The sequence below is a fragment of the Saccopteryx bilineata genome, chromosome X, assembly GCF_036850765.1.
Source record: "Saccopteryx bilineata isolate mSacBil1 chromosome X, mSacBil1_pri_phased_curated, whole genome shotgun sequence".
Taxonomy (NCBI): domain Eukaryota; kingdom Metazoa; phylum Chordata; class Mammalia; order Chiroptera; family Emballonuridae; genus Saccopteryx; species Saccopteryx bilineata.
Window position 1 is genome coordinate 134,759,097 of NC_089502.1, and position 15,592 is coordinate 134,774,688.

A 15,592-nucleotide genomic window follows, 5' to 3' on the forward strand; every position below is an offset into this window, starting at 1 on the left:
TACAACACACACATCAGCAAAGGCTGCAAATTGGGGCTCTTTGCCCCCCCAAAGAGAAGGTTTACCAGCACACCATCGGTGATAGCTACAGATCCGAGCAGGGTCTTCAGAGGGAGTGTAGAGGAAAGCAATCCTTCCTCCTGTTGTCCCCGACAGGCTTATCTCCCTCTCCCTCACTCTGAAGGTGAGGCCTTAGTCTGGTTTCCTTTCATTGTGCTGGGGAAACACAGAGTTGGGAAGGACCACTCCAGCAAGCCACTGAAGCTGCCAGTTGCATCAAGGATATTTGCTCAAGGTTTTGCTCATAAAGTCAGAAAGACAGAGCAACTTGGCCAGGGGAAGATCCTCAAGGCAAAGCTGCAAGCTATAGACACAGGCGTCAGTTATAGTCCTTAAGTCAGGAGATACTGGGTTAAAAGGCTGATGGGGACACCGATCTGTCTTTCTACTAATTTATCTCCTCGTTTCCATTGTTTTCAGAAACAGGTGGTGATGTGGATTTGGTGATGTAGTTTGCTGATATAGTTTACTGACCCCTGATACAGGCAGAGGACCACCCTGTGAAAGGTCACAAGAGGGGGGAAAGAATGTGATTCTACTAAGCGGTTCCTTAAGCTAGTACAGCACTCATTCTGGGCTTGTGACCACTAACTTCTGGCTATCTTGAATCTCTTCTTTAATTATTAACAGCTGTCATCGAGAGCTGGCCATATACCAGGCACTGTTCTAAGTGCTTTAGAATATTACCTCATTTAAGCATCACAAGAACCCTATGAGAGTAGACACTACCATTATCCCCATTTTACAGATGATGAAATTGAGATACAGATAGGCTAAGTAACTTGTCCAAAGACACACAGCCAGTAAGAGGCAGGAACTGGATTAGAACCCTGAGCCCATGTTCTTAATTACTCTGTCAGACTGCCTCTCTGGATCCGCCCTCTGTTGTCTGCCATTGTCCTTTTCTTCATTAACACCATAGCACATTTGAGTGCCTTCCCATCCTGCCCCACTTCTGCATTGCTCCTCCCCTGACACTTAGTGCTTCTTGGTTTCTGTCACTGTGTGGTGGTAGTGGGGAGAGAGACCGGAGAAGAGAAGTAAGGATTCCATCAGTTCAGGAACCTAGAAACCGCCCATAACCGATCCCCAGGGGGAAAACTGGGCTAGCTTGCTAGTTATAGGAAATATGTCCAGCTATTGCCTACGCTTGACAATCAAGTATGAGGAAACGGGTCGAAATGAGACACGGTTATGCACGCACACTGTGAGAAACTAGAGAACGGATGGCGTTCGGCATGAGGGTGAGGAAAGCTGATGGGGCTGCCGGATGAGGAGCACGTCACAACCTTGGTGTTCTCACAGTTCACAGCAAAGTGTGCGCCCATTGTGAGTACACTCCATTAACACCTGATGTATTAGATGAAATTACGGCACCTTCCAAAGGAATGATGTTGGCGAAGTAAGTTTTACACAGTAATATCATGAACACAAACAATAAGGAGGGAGAAACCTAAGAAAGAAAACAAGCTGTCAGTGGTAGGGTAAAGCTAATTTGTTAAGCAGGTTTCATAACATAAAACGCCTCCCTGATAGAGATAACGCGTCAGCGCAGTTGGTAATGAGGATGCTGACAGAACCTGTTGCACACGGCTGCTGGGATTAAAGAGTTAACGTGTAAAGCACTCAGGAGAGCATCTGGTGCGTAGCACTATACTTAAGTGTTTGGTAATTAATAAAATAAATGAAGAATCACAATTCCTCTATGGTTCATGTACTTCTAAAATCAATTTTGAAATAAATTATTTATGATGCAGAAGTTCTGCCTTTTTTTTTCCCTCTTAGAAGGTAGGATAAGGGTTACCTTTGGCCTTTTCTACTGCAAATATGACCCACTGACCAAAAGGTGAAAGCTATTTGGCCAAGATGAATGTAAGTCCGCATTTGGGGAGACACTTTATAATAAGCATTTTTAGTTTCATGTAAGAAAATATTTCATATTTACAAAATGACTGATGGGCACAGAAACTGGTAACTCTGATTAACTTTTGTTTAGCAGATCTATAATTAATTTCTATGACATATAATAAATGATTTCTCTCTCTCTAATGCTTACCATTACATTTCAAGCACTTCCACAGAAACCTTTCCTAGCTCTCATCTGCAAGAGCTGGCCCTGCCACTCATTAGCTGGCAGTTTCCAAGTAGCTCACTCCTGCTTTCTGAACCTCAACTTCCTCTCCCATAAAATAATGGATGTGAGCATGGGCTCCACAGTGTAAAAACTCAAAAGACTTAGACACACTCAGAAGCAAGATAAAGATCCCTGCAGGGCCAAATCACAAAGTGTAGGCCAGGCTAACAGTTCGGAAGCACACAAAGGCAGCTGGGAGCTGATACAAAGCAGAGTAACAGGGATTTAAATACAGGTATTGATCGACTTATGACCTATGCAACTTATGACCATTTGACTTTACGACCACAATCACTAGCCACAACTGCTCCGCATCTGGCAGCACAAGCGTTGCCCAGCTGGGCGTACAACAGTGCAGACCAGTTTCCGGCAGCACTACCATCTCTGCGTGCACCATTTCAACTGTTATCCCAGACTCCGTACAATAATGAAAGAAAATTATGATAAAATATGACTTAAAGATTTTTATAACATCATTTCACAGTACTGTACATACAGCCTACTCAACTTACGACCAAATCGTGTGATGACTGGTCAGAACCAATCGTGGTCATAAGTCGAGCACTAGCTGTACCCCACAAGAGGCAAAAGCAAAGGCTGAGGTGGTGTTTCAGTGCCTATAAAGCTGCAAACCAGAATGGAGTCCGTTAAGGTGCTTGGGCTGTATACTTAGAAAAGAAAGCAGAAACAGGTATAACACTGCAGCCTGGCCTCGCCTCAAGCCTACAGCTGATGACATCTGCACAGGCCCTAACATCTGAACCAGCTGGAAGTGCTGAGCCTCAAGTGTAAGAACTGGAGGCCCACGGTGCAGGGATGTGGGCTACAGTTGGTGGAGACCCACTAAACTGCTAGAAAGACAAGCACTTGGAGAACTGAGAATGAAATTTAAACTCCAATTCAGAAGAACACTGCTAAACATGTTTCCAAAAACAACGAAGAAAAAAAGCCAACACTAAGAACAGGGAAAAAAAAAAGATGAATTTACCCCTGAAAAAAATTAAAACCGAACTAAAAAATTATGTTCAGGCCCTGGCCGGTTGGCTCAGTGGTAGACCATTGGCCTGGAGTGTGGATGTCCTGGGTTTGATTTCCAGTCAGGGCACACAGGAAAAGTGCCCATCTGCTTTTCTATCCCTCCCCTTCACTTCTCCCCCTCTCTCTCTTCTCCTCCCCGCCTCCCCCCAGCCATGGCTCGATTAGAGCAAGTGGGCCCTGGGCGCTGAGGATGGCTCCATGGCCTCTACCTCAGGTGCTAAAAACTGGCTGCAGTTGCAATGGAGCAAGGGCCCCAGATGGGCAGAGCATCGCCCCCTTGTGGGCTTGCCAGGTGGATCCCTGTCGGGGCACATGCAGGAGTCTGTCTCTGCCTCCCCTCCTCTCACTAAAAATAAAAAAATAATTTTAAAAATTATGTTTAGAATTAGAATTCTAAAATTAAAATTAGGGAATATATCCTTAAAAAAGGAAGAGATAGTATGTAACAGAAATTGGGAAAAATGAAATAAGAACAGATTAATATTTTTCCCTTTTATTAAAATAGATGATAAAACCTGGAATCATACACAGTTAGTTATATAAAAAGAGGCATTAATTTGGAAGACAGAGATTTCATCCAGAACCAGCTTAGTGAGATCACAACATAAAAAGATAAAAGAGCCATTACTAGAAATAAAAGATGTGTTGACAGGCATGGAAACAGAGCTAATTGGTGTTTGAGACAAAAATACATAGAAGAAATAAATAGAGAATCAAAACCCACAGAGATATGATTAAGAGTGTTCTAAAATTAAAGACATGATTTTCCAGATGGAAAATGCACACCAAGTACCATCTTGGAATAAATAAATTCAAATCTATGCCTAGACACAGCACAGTGAAATTGAAACAGAACACTGAAAATCATGATAAAGTTTTAAAAGCCACCCTAGAGAAAATAAAATCCAAAGAAACCAAAAGTAGATTGACAGTAGAATTCTCAGCAGCAGCAACAATAAATGCCAGAAAGAAGGAAGTAATACGTACAAAATGCTGAGGGAAAATAACCTTCAAACTAGAATTCTGTACACAGCAAATTACCATTTCAGAGAAAGGGCAATAAGAATTTACTATCCAGAGAGCACAGATGGAAAAAAGTACTAGATGATATATTGCAGTAAGCTGTTTATTTGAACCTCACAGTTGCTGGAGTCATCCTAACCATATGATCATGAGTTATTTGTCTTATAAAAGTTCTGGAATCGTGGTCTCTAAAAGTAGCTCCCAATAGTCATTTTATTCTGATAAAGCTGTGAATAAATTTTTTAAAGTCTAACTGTCATATCAGAGAAGATTTTTTCCATTTCCCCAACCCTTAATTGTAAGAGGAAATCTTTAAAAGAAAAACTGCCTAATTTCCCCACCAAAACATCCATGTAAACTTTGACCCAATACCTAGTAGTCTATCCCCAAATGCTTAACAGTAGACAATGATATTTAGGACTGGAACATCGGGAGATCTCCACGGATAACTCAGTTCACACACATACTACCATAGACAAAAAGAGAGAATATACTTATATAAAGATGGGTAATTTATAAATGAATTACTTAAGTGACTCCTTTAAACTAATAAGAGTTAGCAGAAATTCACTGAGGAATCAAAAACCTCAAAAGCCAACTGACAAAAAACACTAGGATAGTGATTCAAAATCCAACTACAGTCAAGGGGCCAATCACTATGTTCCATGAACCTTTGAGACCACCTTCAGAAAGCAGAAAACCTTCGTGTCAAAGGTTTACTATGTACTGCTGTGCAGTACAATCAAGAAACATTTCTGTAGTTAGCTGTTACCCTTCTTTTCTAATACCTTCCATGTAATCATTTTAATGGATGCCTAATATTCTATTAGGTGAATATAGAGCCTTAATCAGAGCCTCCTTCTTGGACATTGATGTACTGTTTTTTATTTTTATCGATAATACTAAAATAAATGTTGTCATAGAACTCTTCTTTTGAACTAGTTGTTGAGATAAATTTCATAGCATTTGTTGATAGTTGGCAAATTTTAATGTGCCTTTAAAAAGAAGGGGTTTATATTTAATCTTTTCTCCTCTATTCCAATGCCAGTATTTCATCACTATTTCTCACCCTCACTTCTCCTTGAACTTATCATTACAGCCATTTCGTTTGCCTTATGAATTTCTCATTCAGTGCCAACTGTTTAAGAATAGTAGTTTTCAAATTCCTTTAATAAATCCTTATAAGAGGACTTGCAAAACTCTCAATATTTAATCAACAGACATCGGTCTAAACCACAAGTGTTTCTTCATTCTACAAGGACCTGGAGCTATGATTATCTAGCTCTTCGAGTAATCTATGAACCAATTCTGCAACTAGGGAACATATAATAAAATGATCAAAGACATTATAGGAAAAAAATATCTCACACAAAACGGAAGCATTTTACTGGAGTATTCAACTTTGATAAATTCAAAACAATGTTATCTACAGTGAGAGATAAATTTATCAAAACCTGATTTTAATTTAAAATATAGCCTTGTATTTTGACCCGAGGACAAGACAACCTTAAATACATTCTTGGTCAGTCTAGCTAAAGGTTTGTCAACTTTATTGATCTTTCCAAAAGACAACTTTTTTTTAAATTGAGAGGGCAGGGAGACAGAGACAGACTCCTGCATGTGCCTTAACCAAAATCCACCTGGCAAGCCCCCTATGGGGCGATGCACTGCCCATTTAAAGCCATTGCTCTGTTGCCTGGCAACCGAGCTATTTTAATGCCTGAGGTGAAGCCATCCTTAGCACCCAGGGCCAACAAACGAGCCATGGCTGTGTGAGGGGGAGAAAAAGAGAGAGAGAGAGAGAGAGAATGGGGGGAAGAGGGGTGGAGAAGCAGATGGTCTCTTCTGTGTGCCCTGACTGGGAATCCAACCTGGGACTTCCACATGCCGGGCTGACACTCTACCACTGAGCCAACTGGCCAGGGCCCCAAACAACTTTTGGCTTCAACAATTTCTCCATTGTTTTTCTATTGTCTGATACCATTTATTTCCACTCTATTATTTCCCTATTTTGCCTAGCTTTGAATTTAGCAGGCTCTTCTTTTGCTAGTTTCTTACAATGTAAAGTTAGCTTATTGATTTTGGTTCCCTTATTTTTTTTACAGTTTTACTAAGATATAACTGACATATAGCTCTGTGTAAGTTTAAGGTATACTGCATAATGACTTGATATACATATATTGTGAATGATCACCACAATGTTTGGTTAATATCCATACAATCTGCTCATATAGTTATAAATTTTTTTCCTTGTGATGAGGATTTTTAGAAAGGATCTACTTTTCTAGCAACTTTCAAATATGCAATCCAGCAGTGCTTACTACACTCACTGTGCTGTACATTACATTTCAAGAACCTATTTATCTTATAACTGAGAGTTTAAACCTTTTGATCATCTTCATTCAATTCCTCTACCCCCTACCTCCTGCGTCTGGTCACCACAAATCTGATTTTTACTATGAGTTTGATTTTTGTTTTGTTTTTTTAGATTCCACATACAAATGAAATCATATAGTGTATGTCTTTCTCTGTCTTCTTTTACTCAGCATAAACCCTTCAAAGTCCTGAGTACAGGTATACATTTCCCTGAGTACTGCTATCACTGCATTCCGTAGGTTTTGTTTTCATCACCTCAAGGTATTTTCTTTTTTTCTTTCTTTCTTTCTTTCTACAGAGACAGAGAGTCAGAGAGAGGGATAGATAGGGACAGACAGACAAGAACGGAGATGAGAAGCATCAATCATCAGTTTTTCGTTGCGACACCTTAGTTGTTCATTGATTGCTTTCTCATATGTGCCTTGACTGGGGGGCTACAGCAGACTGAGTGACCCCCTTGCTTAAGCCAGCGACCTTGGGTGCAAGCTGGTGAGCCTTGCTCAAACCAGATGATCCCACGCTCAAGCTGGCGACCTCAGGGTCTTGAACGTGGGTCTTCTACATCCCAGTCTGATGCTCTATCCACTGCACCACCACCTGGTCATGCACCTCAAGGTATTTTCTATTTCACTTGTAATTACTTCTTTGACCCACTGGTTTTTTCAGAGTATACTGTCTAATTTCCACATTATTAGTGAAACATCCAGTTTCACTTCTGCTATTGATTTCTGGTTTTATTTCATTGTGGTCAGACATTCAATCTTTTAAAATTTATTGAGACTTGTTTTGTGGCCTAAAATATGGTCTATCCTAGGGAATATTCTATGTGCCCTTGAGAAAAATGTATATTCTGCTGTTGTTGGGTGGAGTGTTATATAGATGCCTGTTAAGTCTAGTTGATTTATAGTGTTGTTCAAGTCCTCTACTTCCTTATCGGTCTTCTGTCCAGTTGCTCTATCCATTATTAAAAATTAGATACGGAAGTCTCTACTATTATAAAACTGCCTACTACTCCCTTCAATTCTGTTAGGTTTTGCTTCATATATTTGCAGGGTCTGTTAGGTGTGTATATGTGTATAAGTTTATCTTCTTAATGGATTGACCATTTTCTCAATTCATAATGTCCTTAAATGTCTCATATAATAATTTTGGTCTTAAAGTCTACTTTGTTCTATATTAGTATTACCAACTCAGCTCTCTTTTGGTTACTATTTGCATGGAATATCTTTTTCTACCCTTTACTTTCAACCTATCTGTATCACTGGATCTAAAGTGAGTAGACAGCATATTGCTGGATAATTTTTAATCCATTGCATTTCTGCCTTTTAACTGAAAATTTTAATCCATTTAAAGTAAGTACTAATAAAGAAATATTTATTTCTGCCATTTGCTATTTGTTTTCTATACCTGATTTGTTCCTCAATTCTTCCATCACTGTCTTCTTTTGACTGATTTTTTCCTAGTGTACCATTTTTAATACCTTCTCTTTTTTCCTGTATATTTTTTTAGCTTTTTCCTTAGTGGTTACCTTAGGGATTACAGTTAACATCTAAACATTTTAACAATCAAGTTTGAATTAATACCAACTTAGTTTCAATAATATATAAAAACACTGCTCCTTTCCAGCTGCACTGCTCCCTTCTATTATTATTGTCACAAATTGCATATTTATACATGTGTCCAGTAACAGATATATAACTATTGTTTTAAGCATTTCCCTTTTAAATCATATAGAAATAAAAGAGGAGTTACAAACCAACACTGCAATACTACTGGCTTTTATATTTTCCAATATAGCTACCTCTTCCATTCTTCATTTCTTTATACGGCTGCAAGGTACTGTCATTTCAGCCTGGAAGACTCCCTTTAGCACTTCCTATAGGGCAGGTCTACTAATAACAACCTCAAGGAAGGTCTCAGTTTCCAGTGACACTGTCTGTGAGGGTGTAAAGTGCCTCCCCAGGCCACGTGCTGCCATCACATTGGGGGTAGGAGACTAGATTCCCTCTTTCGTCTCAGTTGAAGACATCTTTCTCAGGTAGGAAAGCACCACCCCGGGCTGACTGCTACCAGGTGAGGGGCAAGACATCAGACTCCTCAGTCAGTCTCAGCTGATGTCAGAGTGAAGGGCATCCATGCTGACTGGCTGGGGAAGGAAAGGTATTGTAAAAAATATATACTTATGCCCAATTTGGATACCCCTTTCCCAGTCCTTTGGCTAAAACAGTAGCCTTTTCTTGGGGACCTTTCTTTTTTTTTGGTCTGTATCTGTTGGTGGTTCCAGGTTGCAGGCTAGTACCCAATCTGAGATACATGGAAGACTTAAAAAGATTTCAGGGAACTCACTGCCATGCCATTCCTTAAGTCCTAAGACCCTAGCCAGTTCACTCTCCTCTTTATATATTTCAAAGTCCTTCTTCTGTTATATTATGTCAGGGTTTTCAGCTGTACTTAGCAAGGGAGAGCAGGAAGAAGTAAGTTTAAGCCATCTTGCCCGTCAGTTGTGTTTTAAGATGTTTCATCTATATTTGCAACAAAATTTTTCTTGGACAGAGGAATAAAACACAGAATCAGAGACCTTAAGCACTAGAAGAATCCATCTAGTGTAATTTTCTCATTGTACAGAACAGTCAGTAAGTCTGTGAGACTAATCTTCTTACTTCCCACAAAGCCACAGAGCTACACAGTCATAGGGCTAAGAATAAGACCACAAGCAGACACATTTACCCAGTGTTGTACAGCTTCCAGTATGTTCCTTCATCATAAGATGAAGGTAAATCCTGGGGCCCAGATCTTCTTTCTTTAATCACTGCAATATTCACTAACATACTATGATTTTCAGCTAATCTACAGCATGCACTGTAGGACAGAACAGAGTAACACTTTGGAAGAAAATGAAGGTGGTATCTGAGATAATGTATGTTTGTAAGTTCTCTTCCAAGTAATTACTGAGCTTCTAGTAGATGAATACATACAAAAACACATCTTAACATATACCAAATTTATATTTTGATAAGTGAAAATGAGGATGTTGCATATACTTTAGAAAGCTCACAAATACACATTATCTACATAGGCAATGTATTAAAGTAATTCAGTGAGTAATGTACATTACATGAGGCCATCTGAATCTATTATAGCATTTGATGTATGTCTACTGAATTTTAATTTGATAAAAAAACATGAAATATTAGAAGTGACATTTTTCATATTGTTTATACTCAAAGAATGCTTCTTCCTGTTCTCTTATAGCTGTTTAAAAGTTGCCAATGAGATGCTTCATTTCACTCTCTTAAAAATGGATCTAGTATTGTTAGAAGGGGTTCGGCATGCATGTTATACTTTAATCAAATTTACATCTTACAAATGTATTAGATAACCTTGATATAAGACTTACATAATCACCAGTAATGTCAAAAGAGGAGCTCTAAAACTCTTCATTTCTTCCAGGAATACTTACTCTTTTATATTATCAGCTGTATAATAACTTATGGAAAGAAGACTTGAAGTGATAGGATATTGATTTACAAGAACAGGGTATTTTTTTCAAACACAGACTATCAAATATTTCAGAAGTTCAGGGCCTACAAATAGCCGCTTGAGTTTAAGTGAGCCTCACCTTCCTTCTAAATGAAACAAAGGCAGTAGTTTTTAAAAAGCTGTATCTAAGACTCTGGCTTTGAAATAGGACAGCATGCCCAGCATATTCCTACTGGGTTCAGTATTTGCTCAGGGACCTGATTCTAGGCACATGACAAAGTTCGATGAGAGATTAGCCATTTGTACTCATGACTAGTCTTTCACAACAGTACACACAGGGCCTATAGCACACAGGGACTACTCCTGCCAGCAAGACCTTCCCATAGTGCCCTCTGACCCTTCTGACATTAGTCATCACAAGAAGTCTAAGATTCCCAGGCCATCATCGTGATCAGGGATCTTGTCCCCATGGGATCTGAATACACACCCCTCACCTGACCTCCTGCCTCCCACCCTCCTCAACTGAAGCAGCCTTCCACTGTGCCTTTGAGGAACTCATGACACAGCATCAACAAATCCCCTATGTTCTCAACTTCTTCACTGAACAATCCTTCCTCTTGCCTGACTCAGTGCTTCTCAATCCTGGCTGCATTCCAGAATCACCTGGGGAACTTTCTAGAACTCCCCGTTCCTGGGTCTCACCTCACATCACAATCTCTGGGGGTGGGACCCAGGCCTCACAAGGTTTAGAGCTCCCCCGGATGATTCCAGTGTGCAGAAGGGTGAGTGCTAAGTGACACCCCGCGTGCTGTCATCCGGGGCTGGGCCCCAGACAGAACTCTCTGGTCAGGAGGTCCCACCTCTCCCACAGCTCTGACACCACCAGGACTGCAATGAGCAGCCACTTCCTTTTCTCACTGCCACCTCTAAACACAATCTCTCTCCCCTAAAGGAGTGTAGGTTTCCGAATTCCAGGTAGTTCCTGGAACACATGGGGACCCCTTTGCAGGCCTGTTTCTTTGCATTTGCTTTTTCTCAGTAATCTAAAAAGAAAAGTTCTCTTGCTTCTTTAATGCTCATTTCATTAGTCACCTCAGCCCTTCCATGAAGCCTTTCTCTGTCTCTCTAAACTTAAAAGCATTGATAAAATGTTTCCTCCATAGTGCTTTTATCTTACAGTGCTCCTTCAGTACTCATCACACTGCTGGCGAGGAGTACTTGCTGCTATATGGTGAGATAATAGTGGTATAAATAGGAAAATTCAGAACACACCTGTCTACAGAGAGCCCCAATTCATCAAATGTGGTGCTAATATAAAATTGAAAAGATAATGCTTTGTATTAAAAATATATTTACTTTAGTAAAGATTATTACACTGAAGCTGCGGCTCGATCACAATTGCCATAAGAAATTTGGCGTGAGGTCAACACTTCTGCAAGGATTTCGCTACTGAAGTACCAAGTAGGCCCTTAGCAGAGAAGCGACCTCCAGGACCAGCACCGACTCTGTAGGTGCCATTTCACTGTTTCTGTGCACACAGTGAGCTAGTAAGTTTAACTAAGTCTCATTTTAACATTGCTCCCTATGGAACAGTTCACTTTAATTACCTTTTAGTCATTTATGCTATGAATCAGTCTTTTTTAAAAAAATTAGTGTGTCACCTCTTCTGAGCTGAGCAAAAATACCATGCCTTGGTCTCTAGTCTGTCCACAGAAAAACATGGGACATCAACCATTTGATTCTTCATAAAGTCACTGGGTCCTTCTTGATCTTACCTACAATATTAAAAGTGAAAAGATTTGTTTCTTTGAATTTATTCCTTTTCCTAACTCCAGGGCCTCATTTGTATAACTTAATCCAGATGTTCATATCCCAGTGGTGCTTGGTATAAGCAGAGGCCAGCTAAACTGTGTTTCATACTGAACACCTACAATATATCTCATCTCTCTCACTTGATAATAGTAGAGATATATTTTTGGTGTATGTAGAAATTATCTACATATACCTTTGTGCACATAGCTGCAAAAATACAAACTTTCTTCTCTTAAAACTTAAAACTTGGGAGCACATGACTGATTGGCCACATAATTTTTTAAAGTGTTCTTTTCTAAGGAATAACATGTTTTCTTGTTTATTATAATGATTTTAATTATTCCAGGCTTCCTGGTTTCTCCCCTTGGTACTACAGTGTAAGCCCCATAAAAGAAATCTCTGGGCCGTGGCCGGTTGGCTCAGCGGTAGAGCGTCGGCCTGGCGTGCGGGGGACCCGGGTTCGATTCCCGGCCAGGGCACATAGGAGAAGCACCCATTTGCTTCTCCACCCCCCCTCCTTCTTCTCTGTCTCTCTCTTCCCCTCCCGCAGCCAAGGCTCCATTGGAGCAAAGATGGCCTGGGCGCTGGGGATGGCTCCTTGGCCTCTGCCCCAGGCGCTAGAGTGGCTCTGGTCGCGGCAGAGCGACGCCCCGGAGGGGCAGAGCATCGCCCCCTGATGGGCAGAGCGTGGCCCCTGGTGGGCGTGCCGGGTGGATCCCGGTCGGGCGCATGCGGGAGTCTGTCTGACTGTCTCTCCCCGTTTCCAGCTTCAGAAAAATACAAAAAAAAAAAAAGAAATCTCTGTATTTAAGTACAGGGTGGGGCAAAATTAGATTTACAGTGAGTGAGTATGCAAAACACAGAGTTTATTCATGCATTATTATTTATTGATTATTGTATTATTTTCCATATGAACAACTTTTGCCCCACTCTGTATATGTTTTTTCCCACCTCAGGAAGGTTGTCCATATATATATCAAGGAACATTAAAAAAAAGCCTTTTAACAGCACAGAAGAATTTAGAGTATATAGTAGTAAAGATGACCTCATGAGAGAGTAAGCAAGAAGGAACAAAAAAGTGAGAAATAAAACACAACAAATTGAAAATATAACAATGTGAAATCCCAAGCTACTATGCAATAAACTTTCTTTTTCATTTTCAGTTCTTCCAGAAAAAACTATTGGCATAAGATATAAAAATTTAACTTTAATCACATAATATAGAGATGAGGTGACAGATGAAAGAGGTTTGAAAATGTTCTTACCAATACCTTAAGGCTGGTGTATAATAATGTTTCCTAACCACTAAGCCCTCCGGATATGAATAGGTATTTTATAAATAAAGAGATGAATGGTCACACAAGCTAGGAAATTGCCAGCTTTAATAAAATTGACCAGGTTTCTTTACTGTAGGACTTCAAAGCCTCTCACGGGCTCATATGCACTGGGAATCCCCCAGAGCTGGTACAGAGGCAGCGGCCTGCAATGTGTCTTACCACGGAGCCCGAGTAATGTCTCCCAGAAGACCACTTATCACAAGCAGTTTGGGGAAGGTGAGAATATTCAGGTGCCCCAGACAGATGCTTAGGTGAGCTTTTCCTGGGCCCGATATTCAAAATTGGACCCTGCACAAAAACTAAAGAGAATCATGAGTTTATTATTGAGGACTTGCTCTGCTGAATATGTGTGCCCCCCTTACAGTAAACGAAAGGAGGAGAGTGGGAGAGTGGGTAAGGGAACTGGCGTGGCGGCTTCCTGCCTGCATTTCTTACACACCTATTTCTGTAGTCTAAGATTTCCACAGCTGGACAGCCGAGTCCACGCCATGGGCTGAGCACTAAGCTCACTGTTTGCATTGTGATGGGAAGTCTGGTAGACAAAGAAGTTGTCTCATACATTAACAGTGACCTGAGAATTCCCAGTTCCCATCAAGTCCTCGGTCACTAGGCCCCGAAGAGAGCAGGAAGCCCACCTCACGCAGCTCTGATGAGGACTGCCGATAACAGCAGTGCCATTTCCCAACCAGGAAGAAACGATTGGCTGCTGCGCGGCCGGAGAAAGATAAGGAGCCTGGTCACAAAAGCCCTTTCAGACAGGTCTTCCACTCATTCTCTCAGGTGGCTCCCAAGCCCCAGTTGGAAAGCAGCAGCTGGCAGAATGCCCACTAACTTTGCTGTGACAAGATCCAGGTTTGCTGTTGGTGCAAATCCAGAGCGTCACCTCCTCTAGGTCCCCCTTTGGGGAAGCAGCGACAGCCTCAGGTGCCAGCGCAATGGACGGCTGTCCTCCTGCAGGCAGAGCCACCCTGACTCCAATGATGGGGAGGGGCCTGCCGGAGGTGGGGCTCTGTTTGGGAGCTGACTCTGTTTACTAGTTGGTCACCTTAGGTGACTTGCTTAAAGCCTGTATGCTTCAATTTCTTCATCTGTAATAAAAGGAAAATATTTGTATCTATACATTATAGAATTTTTGTGAAGATGAAAGAATGCATTAGATGCACTTAGCTTAATATCTGGTCTATTGTTGATGCTTAATATATAGAGCTAATAATTAAACAAGAAGAAATCATAACCAGGGAAAAGCTTAGAATGGAACTAAAGCTTGGCATTAGATATATAGCAGAGACTCAATAAACACTTACTGACCGATTAACCAACATCTCTTAAAGCCAATGCTGGAGTATTGAAAAAGAAGTTCTCAATTGTTTATATGTGGCAGGAAAAAACAGAGCTTCTTATTACATTTCAAACCAAAGCAGGAAGTCAATACCTCATGGTATTTACATCTCAAGTTTGAATGGATGCCAAAGACCATCTAATTCTCTAAAAGGACAAGCAAATGTTAAAAGTGGTTTCAGTGACTCAGTGAGTCCTGAGATGCTCTGGATGAAAGGTATGCTCTGAACTACACAGAGCAATAAAATAGAACCTGAGAGTGCTTACAGAGAAATCGTCCAGTATTTTCTGCCGAAAGTCAGAGAGGGTCCTTAAAGATAGGACGCTTCTTAAGCAGAAATGAAGGAAGGAAGGACCCACAGCACCCATACCACACTCCACAGCCTGGCTGCTTGCTTCTCCTTGTCAACTCTGTTAAGAATGGTGATGAGTAAGGCTGAGTAGCACATGTAACTAAGGCAGAATGGATTCAGAGGTGAGAGAGATTTGGGTGGTGTGCTTTCCGAAACCCTGTTGTTTCAGCTTAGTGTTCCCAGGGAAAATACCACCCTAAAGGAAGTATCCTGGGCCCAAGCCACACAGTAACCCCAGGCTGATAAGCATTTATTTTTAGTTCGTGCAGAATTAACACAGCTGCTAACATGCTGATGAAACTATAGGCACCAAGACTGCACAGGCTATATAGAAAAAGCATGCTCCCCACCCCCAGTTGGATAGAAGCCCCATCTACTACTCATTCTCTGTATGAAAACCACATGTAAGCCTCCACAGCTAAGAGTGAACTAGTACACGTGAACTTGATTGCACACTGAGGAAACTTTCCCTTTTCCACATGAGTTAGGAGACCAACCAGAGAAGAAAGTCAACCACTATCTGCTCTCCTGGGAGCCTGACCAGCCAGTTCTGTGGCAATCCACCTTCGCAAAGAGAGCTCAGTGGTAGGACAACTTCCTTAAGCCCAACAGTTTAGCAGAAGCCAACACCCGTCTCCTAC

At 41.0% G+C, this 15,592-nt stretch overlaps 1 protein-coding gene across 2 annotated transcripts in view; it reads right to left on the reverse strand.

Moving 5' to 3' along the window:
* Window positions 1-15,592, reverse strand: part of REPS2 (RALBP1 associated Eps domain containing 2) — a 221,587-nt gene that overhangs the window by 38,862 nt on the left and 167,133 nt on the right. The gene's annotated exons all lie outside the window — the stretch shown is intronic.